Source organism: Limanda limanda, unplaced genomic scaffold (assembly GCF_963576545.1).
Source record: "Limanda limanda unplaced genomic scaffold, fLimLim1.1 SCAFFOLD_97, whole genome shotgun sequence".
In the NCBI taxonomy this organism is placed as follows: domain Eukaryota; kingdom Metazoa; phylum Chordata; class Actinopteri; order Pleuronectiformes; family Pleuronectidae; genus Limanda; species Limanda limanda.
The window spans coordinates 114,749-124,850 of record NW_026870617.1 but is presented as its reverse complement, the minus strand read 5'-3'; the positions used below and the strand labels follow the sequence as shown (position 1 = coordinate 124,850).

The following is a 10,102-nucleotide window of genomic DNA, read 5'->3' as shown; positions in this document are numbered from 1 at the left end:
TTGATTAAGATTTCTGACTTTTTCATCACATGTCAGCCCAAGTGTCAGAAAAGCGCTGGAAACAGGGAGATAAGCCTTTTTTGGAAGAAATGGTTAAATTCTTGAATTTTTCATCACACATCATCCCAAATGTCACTAAACAGCTGGAAACGGGGAGATAAGCCTTTTTTGAAAGCAATGGTTAACATTTTGACTTTTTCATCACATATCAGCTCCAGTGTCAGAAAAGCGCTGGAAACAGGGAGATCTGCCTTTTTTTGGAAGAAAAGGTTAAATTCTTGAATTTTTCATCACACATCATCCCAAATGTCACTAAACAGCTGGAAACGGGGAGATAAGCCTTTTTTGGAAGCATTGATTAAGATTTCTGATTTTTTCATCACATGTCAGCCCAAGTGTCAGAAAAGCGCTGGAAACAGGGAGATAAGCCTTTTTTGGAAGAAATGGTTAAATTCTTGAATTTTTCATCACACATCATCCCAAATGTCACTAAACAGCTGGAAACGGGGAGATAAGCCTTTTTTGGAAGCATTGATTAAGATTTCTGACTTTTTCATCACGTGTCAGCCCAAGTGTCAGAAAAGCGCTGGAAACAGGGAGATAAGCCTTTTTTGGAAGAAATGGTTAAATTCTTGAATTTTTCATCACACATCATCCCAAATGTCACTAAACAGCTGGAAACGGGGAGATAAGCCTTTTTTGGAAGCATTGATTAAGATTTCTGACTTTTTCATCACATATCAGCCCAAGTGTCAGAAAAGCGCTGGAAACAGGGAGATAAGCCTTTTTTGGAAGAAATGGTTAAATTCTTGAATTTTTCATCACACATCATCCCAAATGTCACTAAACAGCTGGAAACGGGGAGATAAGCCTTTTTTGGAAGCATTGATTTAGATTTCTGACTTTTTCATCACATGTCAGCCCAAGTGTCAGAAAAGCGCTGGAAACAGGGAGATCTGCCTTTTTTTGGAAGAAAAGGTTATATTCTTGAATTTTTCATCACACATCATCCCAAATGTCACTAAACAGCTGGAAACGGGGAGATAAGCCTTTTTTGGAAGCATTGATTAAGATTTCTGACTTTTTCATCACATGTCAGCCCAACACTGCATGAAAAGAAGCGTTTGTGTCAATCTGTGTCGCAGAGAAGTGTTGGCACATCCTTCGGTTAACGACTTTCACACGTATCTGCAGGCAGCAAAGGAAACGCTCAGGGTTCCTGCAGTTGTCAAGCCTGTGAGCTGTTGAGATTTGACCCCCCCTGCTCCAACTCCTAGAGGACGCTTTCACATGCAAATGACAATGCTCTGAGCTTCACAAATGCAAATCAGTTTCCATGAGAGCAGATAACACCAATGTGTAAGAGGCACCAACAAACTATCTGGCTGAGTAAACCAGGCTTAAAATAAATATTAAACCTGAAATTTTAAATTGTTCTTAAGTAAGTAAGTGTGCTATAATGAATTATATTGTATACCACGAACAAAGGTCAATGCAGTCAAAAGAAATGAAACAATGCACTTTATTTCAAATTTTTATTGTCATCCAATCCTAAATCTCAACAACTGTACAGAGTGGCATGATTACAGTCACTTTTTCAATTGTGCTGGTTAAATGCACAGAGGAAGTGTAAACCACACCTCTACCAGCAAATAAATGATGCTGGGTATGATCATCTGTGTCCTGTAAGCTCCAAACTTCTACTGGCTTTCCATAAAAATATCTGTCCTCCCAAAATACTGGCATCAAATTCACATGTCAATGGCAAACTAAGCTGTTCCATGAATTATAAATGGTACCTTTTCACCACTACTTTCAAAATTGCTATGAAACATTCATTGATTTAATGATTTAATAATAAAAATAGTAATATTTAACCCCCCATGGACTGCACAGTGACAAAACACAGCAGCCGGCTGTTTGGATACAACATACATCTCCACTCAGTTTGATTATTATTTTAAATATAAAGGAGACACAATATAGAGCTTAAATTCCTTCATAATTTGAACTTCAATTGTCTAATTGTTGTTATTAAACTTTCTCAGTATTCCATTAAAACAGTCAACACTTTTATCCAAAGCGACTTACGATAAGTGCATTCAACTATAAGGTTACGAACACAGAACAGCGTGAATCATGTGTGTAAATGTACTAAACACCACAAAAAATAAACCTGGCCTCAGTCAAATACTTATCCCATATGAATTAACCGCTGCTCACGTCACCCGCTCGCGTCATCAGCTGATGGACTCGTCCAATCAGAGCCTCGTAAACGCCGTGCAGCAGCGTCGAGTGTCCCGCAGACAGGAAGCGGGTCGTGTTTAGCTTGTCCCGTACGAGTGACTCTGTCTTCGGGGTAAATAACTTGCTGAAGTCGACACGACGCTGTTCCCTGGAGGAGAAGATGAGTGCGTGTGGAGGCAGAGCCGCGGGCCCGGTGTGGACGAGTCGAGGCGGAGAAGACGGGCGCACAGTCCCTGAGTTACGGTGAGCTAGAGCCGCCATGCTAACCACTAAGCTAACTGGTACATCTGAAAGCATGTCCGCCACTCTTTGGGATAGCGAGAAAGTTGCTTAAATACGAATACAGCATCGAGTGCTGGAGCAGATCTAGTGCATGTGTAAATATGTATGAATTACTTAGATGTAACAGTTTGTTCTCGTTAAGTTCCCCCCCCCCCCCCCCCCCACACACACACACACACGCACACACACACACAAACAAAGAGGCGTTAGGCTGAGACGCTGAAAGTCCGGATTTAAAGTGCAGAAAATGAAGCCATTGAATGTAAGTAACTGTTTATGAATTGTTTTGGTGTTTTTTTGCTGTGGATCTTCCAACGGTGATGCAGCGCGGCTATTTCCGTTTATTAATAATAAAGTCATGTTACATGTGTTGTTTTCCAGCTGCCTGTCCATGACGTACAAAGACACACTATGAGCCAGTATGATCCGACCAGACCTTACATCAGCATTGAGGAGTTGTCGGAGAAGAAAGAGGGTAAGGTTATATTCATTAAATAATTTTCCAGTTACATGTAAAGGTGTATGTTGTAATTGAACTGTGCTAATTTTACTGAATGTGTTTACAGCTGATTGAAGCGGGACAGATGACATGGATCCATCCTTCCACAGCCAGGAGTGCACCGACCTGTGTCCCACACTTCATATAAGACTGGAAGCTACACTGATCTCACAGCTACACACCACAGACGTCTACACACTGGAGAAGAGTCCCACAAAGAAGTCATGACCCAGAGGCTGCAGAGAAACATTTCAAGCCTCATCTGAGTTTTTGTACAATATTTTTGCTGTATGTAAATAAAGCTTTCACTCCACATATACCTTGTTCACATTTGTTCCCTGTACAATATGTTCACCTATAACATCAAGCATCACATGAATGTTTAGTTTTAATTAACTGCAGTGCTTTTGGTAAAGGCTTACTTATAAATAATAATAAATATTAATATATACATTTTTATTATAAATATTGTGTGGGAGGGGCTTACCCCACGTGCGGAATGCTGTGACCCCACGTGTGCACTGCAATGACCCATAAGGTGACCAATAGCAACACTTCTACCAACCAATCACGAGTGACATTAGTTTCAAGGGTCTGTGGTTTCCTCCAATGGTGAGTAGAGAGAGGTTCTAGCCAGCGGCTGGACTCCGATTCATATGCTAATTAGATCACACGTCGCGATCGGTCCGCGAGGCTCAGCGAGCCCCCCCGCGGCTCTCTCCTTTGTTCTCCAAATCCCCCTTAAGGTCCGCAAACGCCGATAGACCCACCTTGTCTTCACTGGCGAACGCCGAGGTAACATCATGGAAACAGTTGGTTACAGCAGGGGATTAGGCCTGTCCGTAGAGGTTCACTGTGACAATAATACTGCTTTTCGTCTAGTGAGGGTTAGGGATGAAAGCACATAGGAGAAAGAGATATTCTTGAATAACTTTTTTTGTGAAGGTTGGAGAGACTTGCAAGTAGGCTCTACCCCCACTAAATGGGGTAGCGCGCATCGATCGGTACCATCCTTGAGCTTCTCCGACTTTCGGAAGGGTTAGGGTTAGGGATGAAAGCACATAGGAGAAAGAGATATTCTTGAATAACTTTTTTTGTGAAGGTCGGAGAGACTTGGAAAGTGGTTGCATCTGGACTAATTTGGGTCCTGCGGATCGATTGGTACCATCCCCGAGCTTGTACGACCTTCGGAAGAGGTCGACCGACGAAATTCCCCCAAATCTGAGGAGATATTCTTGAATAACTTTTTTTGTGAAGGTCGGAGAGACTTGCAAGTAGGCTCTACCCCCACTAAATGGGGTAGCGCGCATCGATCGGTACCATCCTTGAGCTTCTCCGACTTTCGGAAGGGTTAGGGTTAGGGATGAAAGCACATAGGAGAAAGAGATATTCTTGAATAACTTTTTTTGTGAAGGTCGGAGAGACTTGGAAAGTGGTTGCATCTGGACTAATTTGGGTCCTGCAGATCGATTGGTACCATCCCCGAGCTTGTACGACCTTCGGAAGAGGTCGACCGACGAAATTCCCCCAAATCTGAGGAGATATTCTTGAATAACTTTTTTTGTGAAGGTCGGAGAGACTTGCAAGTAGGCTCTACCCCCACTAAATGGGGTAGCGCGCATCGATCGGTACCATCCTTGAGCTTCTCCGACTTTCGGAAGGGTTAGGGTTAGGGATGAAAGCACATAGGAGAAAGAGATATTCTTGAATAACTTTTTTTGTGAAGGTCGGAGAGACTTGCAAGTAGGCTCTACCCCCACTAAATGGGGTAGCGCACATCGATCGGTACCATCCTTGAGCTTCTCCGACTTTTGGAAGGGTTAGGGTTAGGGTTAGGGATGAAAGCACATAGGAGAAAGAGATATTCTTGAATAACTTTTTTTGTGAAGGTCGGAGAGACTTGGAAAGTGGTTGCATCTGGACTAATTTGGGTCCTGCAGATCGATTGGTACCATCCCCGAGCTTGTACGACCTTCGGAAGAGGTCGACCGACGAAATTCCCCCAAATCTGAGGAGATATTCTTGAATAACTTTTTTTGTGAAGGTCGGAGAGACTTGCAAGTAGGCTCTACCCCCACTAAATGGGGTAGCGCGCATCGATCGGTACTATTCTTGAGCTTCTCCGACTTTCGGAAGGGTTAGGGTTAGGGTTAGGGATGAAAGCACATAGGAGAAAGAGATATTCTTGAATAACTTTTTTTGTGAAGGTCGGAGAGACTTGCAAGTAGGCTCTACCCCCACTAAATGGGGGAGCGCGCATCGATCGGTACCATCTTTGAGCTTCTCCGACTTTCGGAAGGGTTAGGGTTAGGGTTAGGGATGAAAGCACATAGGAGAAAGAGATATTCTTGAATAACTTTTTTTGTGAAGGTCGGAGAGACTTGGAAAGTGGTTGCATCTGGACTAATTTGGGTCCTGCAGATCGATTGGTACCATCCCCGAGCTTGTACGACCTTCGGAAGAGGTCGACCGACGAAATTCCCCCAAATCTGAGGAGATATTCTTGAATAACTTTTTTTGTGAAGGTCGGAGAGACTTGCAAGTAGGCTCTACCCCCACTAAATGGGGTAGCGCGCATCGATCGGTACCATCCTTGAGCTTCTCCGACTTTCGGAAGGGTTAGGGTTAGGGTTAGGGATGAAAGCACATAGGAGAAAGAGATATTCTTGAATAACTTTTTTTGTGAAGGTCGGAGAGACTTGGAAAGTGGTTGCATCTGGACTAATTTGGGTCCTGCAGATCGATTGGTACCATCCCCGAGCTTGTACGACCTTCGGAAGAGGTCGACCGACGAAATTCCCCCAAATCTGAGGAGATATTCTTGAATAACTTTTTTTGTGAAGGTCGGAGAGACTTGCAAGTAGGCTCTACCCCCACTAAATGGGGTAGCGCGCATCGATCGGTACTATTCTTGAGCTTCTCCGACTTTCGGAAGGGTTAGGGTTAGGGTTAGGGATGAAAGCACATAGGAGAAAGAGATATTCTTGAATAACTTTTTTTGTGAAGGTCGGAGAGACTTGCAAGTAGGCTCTACCCCCACTAAATGGGGGAGCGCGCATCGATCGGTACCATCTTTGAGCTTCTCCGACTTTCGGAAGGGTTAGGGTTAGGGTTAGGGATGAAAGCACATAGGAGAAAGAGATATTCTTGAATAACTTTTTTTGTGAAGGTCGGAGAGACTTGGAAAGTGGTTGCATCTGGACTAATTTGGGTCCTGCAGATCGATTGGTACCATCCCCGAGCTTGTACGACCTTCGGAAGAGGTCGACCGACGAAATTCCCCCAAATCTGAGGAGATATTCTTGAATAACTTTTTTTGTGAAGGTCGGAGAGACTTGCAAGTAGGCTCTACCCCCACTAAATGGGGTAGCGCGCATCGATCGGTACCATTCTTGAGCTTCTCCGACTTTCGGAAGGGTTAGGGTTAGGGTTAGGGATGAAAGCACATAGGAGAAAGAGATATTCTTGAATAACTTTTTTTGTGAAGGTCGGAGAGACTTGCAAGTAGGCTCTACCCCCACTAAATGGGGTAGCGCGCATCGATCGGTACCATCCTTGAGCTTCTCCGACTATCGGAAGGGTTAGGGTTAGGGTTAGGGCTGAAAGCACATAGGAGAAAGAGATATTCTTGAATAACTTTTTTTGTGAAGGTCGGAGAGACTTGGAAATTGGTTGCATCTGGACTAATTTGGGTCCTGCGGATCGATTGGTACCATCCCCGAGCTTGTACGACCTTCGGAAGAGGTCGACCGACGAAATTCCCCCAAATCTGAGGAGATATTCTTGAATAACTTTTTTTGTGAAGGTCGGAGAGACTTGCAAGTAGGCTCTACCCCCACTAAATGGGGGAGCGCGCATCGATCAGTACCATCCTTGAGCTTCTCCGACTTTCGGAAGGGTTAGGGTTAGGGTTAGGGATGAAAGCACATAGGAGAAAGAGATATTCTTGAATAACTTTTTTTGTGAAGGTCGGAGAGACTTGGAAAGTGGTTGCATCTGGACTAATTTGGGTCCTGCGGATCGATTGGTACCATCCCCGAGCTTGTACGACCTTCGAAAGAGGTCGACCGACGAAATTCCCCCAAATCTGAGGAGATATTCTTGAATAACTTTTTTTGTGAAGGTCGGAGAGACTTGCAAGTAGGCTCTACCCCCACTAAATGGGGTAGCGCGCATCGATCGGTACCATCATTGAGCTTCTCCGACTTTCGGAAGGGTTAGGGTTAGGGTTAGGGATGAAAGCACATAGGAGAAAGAGATATTCTTGAATAACTTTTTTTGTGAAGGTCGGAGAGACTTGGAAAGTGGTTGCATCTGGACTAATTTGGGTCCTGCAGATCGATTGGTACCATCCCCGAGCTTGTACGACCTTCGGAAGAGGTCGACCGACGAAATTCCCCCAAATCTGAGGAGATATTCTTGAATAACTTTTTTTGTGAAGGTCGGAGAGACTTGCAAGTAGGCTCTACCCCCACTAAATGGGGTAGCGCGCATCGATCGGTACCATCCTTGAGCTTCTCCGACTTTCGGAAGGGTTAGGGTTAGGGTTAGGGATGAAAGCACATAGGAGAAAGAGATATTCTTGAATAACTTTTTTTGTGAAGGTCGGAGAGACTTGCAAGTAGGCTCTACACCCACTAAATGGGGTAGCGCGCATCGATCGGTACCATCCTTGAGCTTCTCCGACTTTCGGAAGGGTTAGGGTTAGGGTTAGGGATGAAAGCACATAGGAGAAAGAGATATTCTTGAATAACTTTTTTTGTGAAGGTCGGAGAGACTTGGAAAGTGGTTGCATCTGGACTAATTTGGGTCCTGCGGATCGATTGGTACCATCCCCGAGCTTGTACGACCTTCGGAAGAGGTCGACCGACGAAATTCCCCCAAATCTGAGGAGATATTCTTGAATAACTTTTTTTGTGAAGGTCGGAGAGACTTGCAAGTAGGCTCTACCCCCACTAAATGGGGTAGCGCGCATCGATCGGTACCATCCTTGAGCTTCTCCGACTTTCGGAAGGGTTAGGGTTAGGGTTAGGGATGAAAGCACATAGGAGAAAGAGATATTCTTGAATAACTTTTTTTGTGAAGGTCGGAGAGACTTGGAAAGTGGTTGCATCTGGACTAATTTGGGTCCTGCGGATCGATTGGTACCATCCCCGAGCTTGTACGACCTTCGGAAGAGGTCGACCGACGAAATTCCCCCAAATCTGAGGAGATATTCTTGAATAACTTTTTTTGTGAAGGTCGGAAAGACTTGCAAGTAGGCTCTACCCCCACTAAATGGGGTAGCGCGCATCGATCGGTACCATCCTTGAGCTTCTCCGACTTTCGGAAGGGTTAGGGTTAGGGATGAAAGCACATAGGAGAAAGAGATATTCTTGAATAACTTTTTTTGTGAAGGTCGGAGAGACTTGCAAGTAGGCTCTACCCCCACTAAATGGGGTAGCGCACATCGATCGGTACCATCCTTGAGCTTCTCCGACTTTTGGAAGGGTTAGGGTTAGGGTTAGGGATGAAAGCACATAGGAGAAAGAGATATTCTTGAATAACTTTTTTTGTGAAGGTCGGAGAGACTTGGAAAGTGGTTGCATCTGGACTAATTTGGGTCCTGCAGATCGATTGGTACCATCCCCGAGCTTGTACGACCTTCGGAAGAGGTCGACCGACGAAATTCCCCCAAATCTGAGGAGATATTCTTGAATAACTTTTTTTGTGAAGGTCGGAGAGACTTGCAAGTAGGCTCTACCCCCACTAAATGGGGTAGCGCGCATCGATCGGTACTATTCTTGAGCTTCTCCGACTTTCGGAAGGGTTAGGGTTAGGGTTAGGGATGAAAGCACATAGGAGAAAGAGATATTCTTGAATAACTTTTTTTGTGAAGGTCGGAGAGACTTGCAAGTAGGCTCTACCCCCACTAAATGGGGGAGCGCGCATCGATCGGTACCATCTTTGAGCTTCTCCGACTTTCGGAAGGGTTAGGGTTAGGGTTAGGGATGAAAGCACATAGGAGAAAGAGATATTCTTGAATAACTTTTTTTGTGAAGGTCGGAGAGACTTGGAAAGTGGTTGCATCTGGACTAATTTGGGTCCTGCAGATCGATTGGTACCATCCCCGAGCTTGTACGACCTTCGGAAGAGGTCGACCGACGAAATTCCCCCAAATCTGAGGAGATATTCTTGAATAACTTTTTTTGTGAAGGTCGGAGAGACTTGCAAGTAGGCTCTACCCCCACTAAATGGGGTAGCGCGCATCGATCGGTACCATCCTTGAGCTTCTCCGACTTTCGGAAGGGTTAGGGTTAGGGTTAGGGATGAAAGCACATAGGAGAAAGAGATATTCTTGAATAACTTTTTTTGTGAAGGTCGGAGAGACTTGGAAAGTGGTTGCATCTGGACTAATTTGGGTCCTGCAGATCGATTGGTACCATCCCCGAGCTTGTACGACCTTCGGAAGAGGTCGACCGACGAAATTCCCCCAAATCTGAGGAGATATTCTTGAATAACTTTTTTTGTGAAGGTCGGAGAGACTTGCAAGTAGGCTCTACCCCCACTAAATGGGGTAGCGCGCATCGATCGGTACTATTCTTGAGCTTCTCCGACTTTCGGAAGGGTTAGGGTTAGGGTTAGGGATGAAAGCACATAGGAGAAAGAGATATTCTTGAATAACTTTTTTTGTGAAGGTCGGAGAGACTTGCAAGTAGGCTCTACCCCCACTAAATGGGGGAGCGCGCATCGATCGGTACCATCTTTGAGCTTCTCCGACTTTCGGAAGGGTTAGGGTTAGGGTTAGGGATGAAAGCACATAGGAGAAAGAGATATTCTTGAATAACTTTTTTTGTGAAGGTCGGAGAGACTTGGAAAGTGGTTGCATCTGGACTAATTTGGGTCCTGCAGATCGATTGGTACCATCCCCGAGCTTGTACGACCTTCGGAAGAGGTCGACCGACGAAATTCCCCCAAATCTGAGGAGATATTCTTGAATAACTTTTTTTGTGAAGGTCGGAGAGACTTGCAAGTAGGCTCTACCCCCACTAAATGGGGTAGCGCGCATCGATCGGTACCATTCTTGAGCTTCTC

The 10,102-nt window shown here is 44.8% G+C and overlaps 1 long non-coding RNA gene across 1 annotated transcript; it reads left to right on the top strand.

Annotated features, from left to right (window-relative positions):
• Positions 1 to 2,688: 2,688 nt before the first annotated feature.
• Positions 2,689 to 3,275, top strand: LOC132997924 (uncharacterized). Its single transcript, XR_009677949.1, has 3 exons — positions 2,689 to 2,791; positions 2,911 to 3,004; positions 3,096 to 3,275. It is a non-coding gene; the product is annotated as an uncharacterized LOC132997924 (long non-coding RNA).
• Positions 3,276 to 10,102: the final 6,827 nt, after the last annotated feature.